The sequence below is a fragment of the Typopeltis vanoorti genome, chromosome 23 (genome assembly GCF_054136105.1).
Source record: "Typopeltis vanoorti isolate ZY-2024b chromosome 23, IOZ_Tvanoo_1.0, whole genome shotgun sequence".
Lineage (NCBI taxonomy): Eukaryota > Metazoa > Arthropoda > Arachnida > Uropygi > Thelyphonidae > Typopeltis > Typopeltis vanoorti.
The window spans coordinates 28530340-28543007 of record NC_143571.1 but is presented as its reverse complement, the minus strand read 5'-3'; the positions used below and the strand labels follow the sequence as shown (position 1 = coordinate 28543007).

The window sequence follows — 12668 nt, the reverse complement described above, 5'->3', positions numbered from 1 at the left end:
CTAACTTTGCATTATCAGCAAATAACTATGTCTTGTGTCAAATCTTTCCTAACGTCATTAATGTAAAGATTGAAAATAACATCCTCCACACATATTACTTTTCAATATTTGTTAACCAGTAATCCCCTATTCACATTAATAATTTATAATCATTTGTTTGTCAGTGATATTTCATGTGGATTGACTGGGGATCTTCAAATGTTTGCCAATGTCAATTCTCTACAGGAAGATTTGAATAGACTTTTAGTTTGGACAAATGAGTGGGATAAAAGGTGTTACACTTTGGAATACAGAGATATAAGGCTACATACTGTATGGTAGAGCTGTACTTCAGGAAGTGGATGAGATTCGAGATCTTGGAATGATGGTGGACAATGAACTAAAGTTCAGAGGGCACATTATACATGTTGCAAAGACTGCACATCAATAGATAAAAAGTACACTGACATGTAAGGGATAGGGAGGGAGGTGGTGGTGCCTCCATATAAGGCATTGGTCAGACCATATGAACTATTGTGCTCAGATTTAGTTACTTAGTTTTCATTGTGATGTGGAAACACTAGAGACGGTCCAAAGATGAATAACCAAAGTGATATCAGGACTATGGACTGTTGGCTATGAAGAGCATTTGAGAGAAAGAGGATTACAGAGGTTGGTGGATAGGAGGAAAAAAGCAGATATGATAGAGATCTTCAAAGTTAGTTAAGGGATTCTATTAGATTAATACAAAAGAAATTATAAAAAGAGTGGATGTTAAGATGGGAAGAAAAAAAGGCCATCCCTAGAAATTGTATAAAGACATGGTGAAGAAGGGCGTGAGGAGTAATTTTTTACATAGAGAGTTGTTAATGAGTGGAATGCAGGTAGTGTAAATAACTTCAAAGCTCATTATGATGGACTTGTTATTGGTTGAGTGGACTAAATAATAATAATAATAAAATTTAACACAATATTCTCCAATTAATGCAACAGTCTTCCATGCTTTATCCTGTCAAAAGCCTTAGCAAAGTTCAAAAGTATCATGGTGTATTTGATCCTGCCTTAGTAAACCCATTTTCCAAAATCTTCACAACCAGTAGATAGATGCAGATGGGTCTATAGTTCAGGCAGATCAGTCTTTGCACCATCTTTGTGCAATGCAATTATCATACATTCTTTCCACTTCTGTGAAATCGTCCCTGTACTGAGACTCAAATTATATAAATAGATTGGGACAGACAGTTCGGCTGAATAATCTCTTAGCATTGATTCTGATATCCCATCAGACTTTGCAGAATTCTTATTCATTCAAGAGATCTAGTGTCTATTCCTCATACACTGAGTTTCTTCATTCAGTGTATAGGCAACAATGAGCTGCACACACCTGGTTGATAGCACTTAGTAAAGTGGGCACACACTCATTAGTTGCATCTATCACACACATACCATCTGCATTCAGCAGAGTTATTCTTTCATATTCATTCTTTCGAATTCAGGCTTTCATCCCTATTCACATGGTATTTCTTCCATGTTATCCTTTTCTTAAGAAATTCTTGCTTAATAAATGGCACATCCATTTTATTTCTGCCCTATTTATTCTTTGAACTGTAGGACACATTTTGATACTGCATCATTGAAGTATTTTTAAATGCTGCCCATGCACAGCCGATATCCCTCTCATCTGGCAACTGATACCATGGGACCAAACCTAGTATTTTCCCCAGTTGGTCATCACATCCTGCTTTATAATTCAGCATGTAACCTTTTCTGAATGCATATACCATACCTAGCTTCCCAGGTCACTGTCTTGTTTCCTAGGAAATTTTCTATTCCAGGACTACTTCTTGAAACTTCTGCTTTCAACTCATGTCACCCTGAATTAGTGTTTTCTTCAGATTTTAACATTCGATTTCTGAAGTTTGGTTCTTGTCTTCATCAGCTGGAAGGAGAACAGTTATATCTTTAAATGAAACTCACTCTGACACTATAATCAGGTCTAATACTCTTTGATCTGAAGTTCCTTTTGTCACATAATGCTTGAGGAAGTTGTCTCACAACAGTTCAATAAATTCAGCTTCATTCTTCTAATGAGATTTTACTGCTACCTGATCATTATTCGGATAATTAAAGTCACCCATACTCATTTAGCATGCATCAGGTTGATTTCGTGATGCATTTGATTGTCACCAGTAACTGATCCATTACATTGGTAACAACACCCTACCAGATAGCTTCAAACTGATTGGTACATGGACAGTTAATAATATTGCAATCACAGGTTTATATCTTGACCGAACTGAAATTATCATTTCATTATCACCATCTCATCCTCTCTTCTCTATTCTTAAAAATGCTGTACCCTTTACGTTGGATAAATACCAGTTAGTATATCTGCCTTGGAAAGCCAGGTCTCACCTCAATAGGCCACAAGACTAAGTTGGATAGCTTGCAGATCTCTATTCATATCTAATGCCTCATTTATGCAGACATCCATACACATACTAAATAGGTCTGAACCAGATGAACATAGAATCATTCATTCATTCATGATAATTAGCTCCACAAGAGTAACTGAGATATGCAATTGTTGTTAATCATACATTTGTATGATTAACAACAATTGCATATCTCAGTTACTCTTATGTATAGATTTTCACCATTCCTCCAATTATGATCTAGTTTCCCTTGACTGTCTGAATTAGATCTCATACCAATAAATAATTTCTCCAAGACTACTGATACCAAGTGCATTCAAGTACAGGCCGTACCTCCTACATAAGTGGTGGTCTGAAAAGTTCTTGGCCTCGAACATAAATGGCAACACTATTGGCAAGAATTTTTTTTTCTAAGTTGGTCATAAGCATCCATGTCAAATTGCAAGTCATTCTATCGAGTAGTTTTTTTTTATACAGCTGTCAGAAGCCAAAGTGTTGTCTGTATCCCATGATACTCAATTTTATCAATGGATAAAATTGAGTATCATGAGGTTATAAAATTCTTTGTAAAAGAAGGTTTAACGCCAAAAGAAATTCATTCGAAGTTCATAAAAGTTTATGGGCACTCTTCTCCTTCGTTTTCGACAATTAAGAAATGGGCAGCCAAGTTTAAACATGGCCGTACCAGCCTTGCAGATGACCCATGTGAAGGATGTCCAAAAAGTGTAACAACACCAGAAATCATTGATCAGTGCATGATATGGTACTGGATGATTGGCAAGTCAAAGTGTGCAAAATTACTGAGACTATAGGCATTTCAAAAGAACGTGTAGGATATATTTTGCATGAAGAATTGCAAATGAAAAAGCTTTGCGTAAGATGGGTGCCACGCAGATCAAAAACGCACTTGCATGAAAATCTCTGAACAGTGCTTTGAATGTTTTAACAAGAATATACAAAACTGTGTATGCTTGACACACATAACTTGTTTTGTGTGTCAATTTATTACTATAGATGAGACTTGGATTCACCAGTACACACACCAGAATCCAAAACAGCAGTCAAAACAGAAGCCGGTTGTTCAGTGCCAAAGAAGACAAGATCATGGCATTGGTGTTTTCGGATGCTAAAGGCATTTTGTTTATTAATTATCTTCAAAAGGATAAAACAATAATGGGGAATATTATTCCAATCTTTTAACCAGACTAGACAAAAAAATTCATAATAAAAGACCCAGTTTGCAGAAGAAGAAAAAATCATCTTTCATCAGGACAATGCACCTGCCCACAAAGGTGTTTTGGCAATGGGAAAATTAAGGGATCTACACTATGAATTGTTGGAACACATCCACCCTATTTCCCAGATTTGGCTCCCTCTGACTTCTATCTCTTCCCAAAATTAAAACTTTTCCTCGCTGGTCAGTGTTTTTCTTCGAATCAAGAGGTGATTGCAGCTGTAGAGGGGTATTCTGCAGATCTTACTGAGAACCACTACAGGGACGGGATAATGGTGCTGGAGCATCGCTGGAATAAATGTATTAGTCTCAAGGGAGATTATGTTGAAAAATAAAAATAATTTTGAAATTATAAATTAGTTTTTTCATTGTTAGGACGAGAACTTTTCAGACCACCCTCGTAAACTCATTCTTTCCTCAAACTCACTCACACACTGAACTGTTTGCTATCATAAACCTTTTTAATTCCGTTTGATGTTCAAATTCATTTAAACAGCTTTACATACTGTTTATGGTCTTTACTGTTAGTTTAGTTAATAAAAACTGGAATATAAGGGGTGTACAGTAAACATTATTTGATAAGATTTTGTTTAGCCAAAACAATATTGTTATAAGAAGAACACAGCAGCAGTACTTGTCATTTCAGTATTAACAGGTGACTAGTGAGGCTGTTAAGCCTAACCACACCTCAGTTAAAATCACCCATGGAAACAATTCATCTAGCAGCAACAAGGAAATCTGCAAGACATACATACTTTCTTACATCAATGGATTAAAATATCTGTAGATGTTTTTCAACTGACCACATGAAATAGATAGTGGAAAAGAAGTATCATCTTGACTGCACCACTGGTAAACTTATCATGCTCACCATTACTGAACTACTTTTTTGTTGTTTGTGATACCTGGTTGTTTTAGCATCATTCACATAGTCACAAACTAGATAGAATATAGAGTATGATATATAGTGATATGAGTACAACAGCTGACAGATTAAAAATAATAATAAAAAATAAATAATGGTTATAGCAGAAAGGAAAGAGAAGATAAAGTTGTAAGCGATTCTCTTAAGAAATAAAGAAAATAAATATGCAGAATGAATAGGTAATCTTATGTGGATTCCTTATTAAAATTCCTATTGAAAAGTTAATGTATCTTCAGTGTTGTGAAGAGATTTTTTGTGATTGAAGACTGGAAAGAAAACCATACACTGTGCTTATGAACAGCCAACTGTCAAATGAAAACACAAATGTTTCAAAACAGTTGTCTTGATCCATCACAAGGTAGCTGAAAAGTGTAATAAATCACTAATATTTTTAGATACCTGCTTTGATAGAAACTAAATATCTTTGTATAAAGCATAATTGAAGATAGAGGGCAGGAGTTGTAGTTTGTTTTTGTGTAATTTGTGCAAGGCAATTTTCTGCTGCTATTTTCTTCAAAGAAAAATTCGAATTGTTCAAGGAATGATTTGGAAAACATGCATTTGAAACTTCTAGGACAATTATTATTATTATACCTCCAATGAATCAATGAGCCATTGCCAGAGGCCCTTCACCTCACACACAGCTCATCATACCATGACTTGAATGTATCCACTCTAATCACCCACATCTCTCCACACAGAAAAACCTACTGCTCATATCTTCCTTTATACAGATTCCAGGGATGGGCTATTGTTCTCCATTTGTCTCCACCAATTCTATGAAAAATCTGTACCAATTTATTTGTCTCCACCAATAGGCCATCCACTAGACTCTGCAATTTGCATTCCCTCAATCTGTCTTCATACTCTACATTCCAGAAACCAGAAGTCACCTTAGTCAATCATCTCTGAACTGATTCCAATATCTCTTTGTTCTTTTAAAAACCTGGTGACTAAATCTGTGCATAGTAATTTATATACGGTCTGATCAAAACCTTATAAAACAGAATCATAATATCCTTACTCCTACATGTCAGTGTTCTCTGCATCATTCCCATAATGTGCTGTCCTCACAATTTTAGCAAAATGTCTCCAAAATTTCTGGTCCTTATCCATTAACACCTCCAGATCTCTCATCTCTTCTAAGATATCTCCACCAATCTCATACTCTGCATCCCATCTGTGATTTCCAAACTTTAAAACCTTACTTTGCTACATTGAACTGACAACCACATTCATTTGCACATTCAGAAAGTCTATTCAAGTCCATTTGCAAGGCTACTACATTCAATGAACTCCTTATAGTTCTTCCCAACTTTGCATAATCTGCAAACAATTATATATTATCATTCAAACCCTTCCCAATATAATTTACATACAAATTAAACAGCAATGGATCCAAAACAGGCCCCGGGATACACTACTGGTGACTTTACTCCTGCAGAATATCATTCCCCATACACAACGTGCTGATACCTATCAGACAGTCAATCTGCAATCCAGTGCATTAATCTACTATTTAGCACCATCTGTTTCAGTTTAATTACCAGAATGTTACATGGCAATCTATCAAAAGCTTTAGAAAAATCTAAATATACCACTGTATGCATCCCCTTTGCCCAATGCTCCTGTCACCTAGTTATACTGAGTGCTGCTAAAACATGATCTTCCTTTAGCAAACTCATGATGTCCATCAAAGAGAATGTCAATTCTGAATCCTGGTCACCAGCCTCTTTAACACCTTTACTAAAACTCCATACAAACTCCAGATTGGCCTGTAATTTGAAAGCTTAGTCTTATCACCCTCTTTATGAAGTAGAACAATTTTCCCCTCTTTCCACTCCTTTGGAACTTGGAAAAATCTAAGACTCAAGTTAAAGAGGTAAATTAAAAATGTTAACTCCCTGGAATATTCTCTCAAGACATATGGTGATGTACCAAGTCCTACGGCTTTACTTAAATCAATTTACTCATTTCCTCATCTACCTCCTGCTCACTCACCACCATCAGTGGCTCCTCCTCCTCCCTTTCCACTGCTCAAGTTCTGCATGACGTTACTTTCATAAAAATGAAATACCTTTATGAACTGCTCATTTAACATCTCTACTATATCCTCTTCAGTAGTTATCATTCTACCATTCTTTCTAACCAGCATCATCCTTCCATAAACGTTCTTTCTTCTGTTGGCCATGTATCAAAAAAAATTCTAGGATTCCTTTTGGCCTCATTAGCTAACTGCTGTTCATACTGCATTTTTGTTACCCTTAATGAACAAGTTACCCCTCTCTCTTTCTTGCTCTTTATACTCGTTTTGCAACTGACTATTACCACCACTCATCTTATGTGTCATCTTCAACCATCCATCTCACACACCTTATTTGACCTCTTGACCTTTGGAATGTATTCAGACAATGCCTCTGCCAGAGAATTCCAAAACAGGTCCCAAGCATCACTGATCTCCTTTTCTTCCAATTCTTCATTCCATGATCTAGCTGCAAGATGTCTCCTGAGTTTGTCATAATCGCCAGTCTTATAATAAGTTTAGTTTAATCCTTTATCCAAGTGTGAGCAAACAAAGTTTGCACCTGAAAGTATCTTTAGGACTGGGGTAAGGTAGTACAACAACAGGCAACTCGTTGCAAAGGTGGAGAAAGCTCTCATCACTCCTATCTCAGGATCTCCCATAATGCAAAGCACATCTCCTTGCGGATATGTGTAATGCTATGCATTAAGGCAAGGGCCACAATGCATAGCATTACACATATCTGCAAGGAGATGTGCTTTGCATTATGGGAGATCCTGAGATAGGAGTGATGAGAGCTTTCTCCACCTTTGCAATGAGTTGCCCATTGTTGTACTACCTTACCCCAGTCCTGAAGATACTTTCAGGTGCAAACTTTGTTTGCTCACACTTGGATAAAGGATTAAACTAAACTTATTATAATCTAACCAAGTAAAAAATAAACTCTCACCAGTCTTATAGTTACACATATATCCATTTTTCACAGAAGTCCTCATATGGTTGGCCACTACTCAAGTAATTGGAGGGAGATTCAACACCTCATTTACAATGGCATCCTCAGATGAGATAATCAAGATCCTTGAATGTCCTCTGTTACATACTGTCTAAGGTAGTTGTTCCTCAAAAACTCAAGAAATTCTCTCTTTTTTCCACCAGATGTCATTTCTTCATTCCAGTCTATATTACCATAACTAAAATCATCCTTTTCTTATTGCCATGTCTATAGCAACACCCCAACTAGATATTTTATTCTGTTCACCTCACACCATACTGCTTCCAAACCACTGCCACTGTTTGCTCCTTTCATCTCGATCTTAGATGGAAACTCCTCTCTTACCATCAACAGCACTCCTCCCCTTCTATCTTGCTTATACTCACAAAAAAAATCATATCCATTGATCTCTATACCTGCCAGAATGTCATCCTCTTCGAACCATGTCTCACTTATTCCAATTTTTGGGAAAATATATACTCTATTAAAGTTACAATTTAATTTCCTTTATTTTGAATACTTCTGGCATTTGCAAACATACATACTAGCTTATATCTGGTTCTATAACAGGCTTACTCAACCCCACTCCTCAGATGTGACCTCAATAGCCCCCCTCCACCCATCCCTTGGACACTACTCTCCACAACATAGTGAGAGATTAAGTATGTATTTTATGACTGTAAATCCGTGTGTGTTTTCACTGGTCCGGTTTGTTGGCAACTCATCTCTGATCTTACAACTCCTCTCAGACTTGTTTGTTTCTCCCACTTCCTTTGTCATTCCAATCTCTTCTTGTACATACAACAATCTGCTCCTATATTCAAGCTTTTCCACACTGCTGATTACCTTTATGTCTATTTGATTTACTGAAAAATATGTTAAATTCTATTTCCACAGAAATTTTGTAATCACATCAGTAAAGAATTGGCCCCAGGTTTTAAGATTTTGAGTGTGTGCACATGTGAGTAGAAGCAGAATTATCACAGGAGACCTACAAGAAACCCAGAAATCATTGGAGACCACATATCAATAATTCTCTTGAATTCACACTACCTATACTCATAGCCACTCCAGTCATGCACTACTTCATGAAAGAAAACTTTAGCTCTCACTCGTTTTTTTTTTTTTTTTTTGACTAAATTCATTTTCAACTTCCACGGATACCCTCTCATCCTCTCCCCATCCTCCATAAAATGAAAATTCTATCAACTGGTATCCTGCATGACCTTTTCAGAAGTTTGTAGATCTCCATCATATTAACCTTCTTTCTCCTGTTTGCAATGTCTGCAGTCCACAAACTCTCAACCTCACCTCAAGATCTGCATTCTAGAGGCCCAATATTATCTTTATTGCTCTCCTTTGCACCCTCTCCACTGTATCTAAATCACCTCAGAAACCAGGAGACCAGATCTGTGCACAATAGTCCAGATAAGTTCGTATCAAAGTATTGAAAAGAGGCAAAATAACTTCCTGATTCATGTATGTCAATGTTCGCTTCAGCACTGCAATTATCCTCTGAACTGTATTTGCAATCTTCGCTATTATGGTCCTTGAACTTCAAATTATCACCTACTAAAATTCCAAGATCCCTAGTTTAATTTAGATTTCTTCTTCTAGCATAATCACAACGATATAATACACCAATGGGTATCTCTTTTACACCAAAGCACATAACTTTACTTGACTTTTTACATTGAACCATAGAGCCATTTTCACCCACCCACATTTCCAGCTTCTTTAAATCATTCGGCAAGTGCTGCATGTTTCATTCTGGATTATCCTATCTTTACATCATCAGCAAATACTGTGTTTAGTGGTTTTTTTTTCAATGTTATTAATGTAAAGAATGAATAACGATGGGCCAAGGGCCAATTCATGTGGTATCTCGCGTTAGGTGACTAACTGTCCTGAATTTTAATACATTGTCCCAAATTAGCAAATGTGGTAGAAAATGGCCTGGATTTTGAAAATTGTCCTGGGTTTAAGATGCTAGTTTTTTTATTACTTGTTTATTATTATTACTACTATTACTGCTATTATTATTATTATTGATTTTTATTAAGTTTTGAAATAATATAACCATATTATTTCAAAAGACAAATAATTCACTGACAGTGTTTCTTAAACGTTTTTCTTATATTTGTGTTATTAATAGAATAATTATTCAACTAACAACAATTTGATTTTTAAAAGTAAGACAAGAATTTCTTGAAAATTTGTTCCATCAAATTTAAATTCTTTGCTAAATAAAATTGCAAACAATAGTGGCATATAAAATAAACGGTTTGTTAAGCATTTCATGAAATGATGCACAAGCTGTGTGTTATATTTAGAAATATAAAGAAAGCAGTTTGATTATCTGAAGCATTTCAAATGGGTTACATTAAATGCCCAGGAACAAATGGTAATAGAACATGTATTTCAATAATCCAAACTTGTGGAATGCAGAAAAATCACAAGTGCCCCCTTGAAACTAAAGCTAGGATAACTACAAAATGCAATTTTGCCACTTAATGCAAAGATTTCAAGAAGAAGAATATCAGTCAAATGAAGAAAAATCCGCTGTCAATAAATATGGTTTTTAAATATATACAAGTATCTTAAATATAAAGTAACTTATTTCTTACTAAAATCTAGAATTATTTTGTGACTTTCTGTGATATGATTGTTAAAAATTTTGTGCAGATTTTGACACAATAAGATAATAATATACATATGGATTTTAAAAGTAGAGTAACATAAACGATGTAGATGTAATGGTATACAGACAGATGCAATAGCTGAATAGAAAGAAGCAAACATAATATAACACAGGTGTGACAGGATTTGAATAACATACACTGGTGTTCAAAACCTAAGGACAAACACTATTTTTGAAGATTATAACTACAAATTCAGATGAATCAGCTTATGGCAATTTGTGCAACTGGCAATTTCAAGTAGAAAGTGGGTTCACATTCAAATTTTTGACGTGCATGCAAAGGGGTCAAGTGGTAGCACTCAACAGGATAAAAGACAAAGTACTGTAGTAAGTGAATTGTGCTTGAAGGAAGCTGTTTTTGAGAAGGAATAAAGATGCAAACTTGGATGTCTTGTAATGTCTCAAAGATATCATCATTGATTTTATGTGGGGAAGAATTAGTGGAAAGCTTGAAGAAGGCTACAGAATACTGATATTGTCAGAAAATATGGAATCTTACATAATATTGTATCCAGGCTCTCAGCAGCGAAACAATGCGATTTCAAACCAACAGAATGTGTTCCAGATGTTTACTAAGAGGTCACCCTCACTCTACCATAGAGAATGAAGACAGCTTTTTGGTTATAACAACAAAATATAATTGACACACTGCGGCAGGTCAGTTTACAAGTCGGCTCTATTCAAGTACAGGTATGTGTGAATATCTTGACAAACTGTGGCAAGATGTCTGCAACAAGTAGGCCTATATGTTTGAAGGCCTGTAGTCTGTGTCCCTTTATCCACAGCTCATTTTAGAGCACATTTTCAGTGGTGTTATATCCATAAAAATTGGACAAGACACCAAGGGGCTAATGTACTCTTTACAGATGAGTGGTTTTAATCTTTCCTCTGATTCTAGACAACAGTTGATCTGGCAAGAAAGTGGTAGTGCTTACCATTGTGAGAATGTTATTGAAAGGGATAGATATGTCAGTGCTGTGGGGTCATGGTGTGGGGAGGCATTATGCTTAATGGATACGAGTGCTGGAAAAAGGGACTGACTGGTGAACGATATTACAACGAAGTTCTTCAACATCATGTTCAATTGTTCTGTGGTTCTGTAGGTGAAGAATTCATTTTTATGGATGACAATGCCACATTACATCATACACAAGCAGTGGAGATACTTCTGGAGACTGAGGACAATAATCGAATCAAGTGGCCAGCGCGCTCCCCAGATCTCAACTCTGTAGACCACGTTTGGGATGCAATAGGGAGATGCATTGCTGCTTGAAATTTCCTCCAGAAAACAAACAAGGGCTTAGTTGTGAGAGCTGCATCGTAGTTCAGGGTGGATGTATTCCATACTGAAATGTCTTTCCATATAGTTTACTGAAAGCACTGTACATTAATTCCTTGATTGCATTCTTAGGAAATTTATAACTTTCGCCAAAAACATATTGCAATTTAATTTGTATGAAATTTATAACACATTTTTTTTTGTGTAATATAATTTATTCTGGCAATAAATTTATATCTACATTTGGCTGTAGTTATGAACATTTTTTCATATACCGGTAAAAGTGTAGTTTGTCCTTAGCTTTTGGACACTAGCATACATATAAAATAATGTAATCTGTCAAACAGGATAAAGTGAATACAGTACTATCATATTTTGATAACAGACTAATGATTTTCACTGCCAATTCTTGCTTCATTCAGAAATTCTTTCATATTCACACTCATAGTTTATTTTCTTCCTCTTCTTCATTCTTAAGGATATGTTTTATTTATTACCTATTCACAGGCAACATACTTAATTATTTGTTAAAATAGCATAAATTCATTGTTTTGATAACCCACTGCTGAAAGTCACCCAGATTTAAATCTTCTAGAATGTAATAAATACAATTAGTAGAAACATCTTGAACGAGATGGGAAACAACAGATCTGCAGGGGTGGGAGTGAACAAGTGAGTGAAATTCAGGAACTGTGAGGACATCACAATAGATAATGGCACTGATGGTTCACTCTGTACAGAGTTGGTTACTTGGTTGTTTTTTTTTTTTTGGAGGGGGGGGGGGAAGAGTTCAAATATAATGGAAAGGATCCAAAGAAGAAAAATGTAGTGGGCTGGTTTGTGGAACATTATTTACAGCATCTGATCGATAGGAGAAGGATAAATTATATGACTGAGACAGTTGGTAATGGATTATTACCAGGTTAATGTGGAAAATACTTTTCATAGAAAGGGAAAAAAACAGGAGCAGAAGTGTATGAAAATTGTGCGAGATCACTAGTGATAGCAAATCTCATTATGCATATTGCTGAATCAATGCAGTTTTAAAGGGAAGCCAGCTGGAGTTGTGAATGTTAACCTCTATGAAAAATGTGCTTCACA

The 12668-nt window shown here is 35.7% G+C and overlaps 1 protein-coding gene across 2 annotated transcripts in view; it reads right to left on the bottom strand.

Moving 5' to 3' along the window:
* The window catches only part of whd (carnitine O-palmitoyltransferase whd), a 297210-nt gene that overhangs the window by 25195 nt on the left and 259347 nt on the right, over positions 1–12668 (bottom strand). The gene's annotated exons all lie outside the window — the stretch shown is intronic.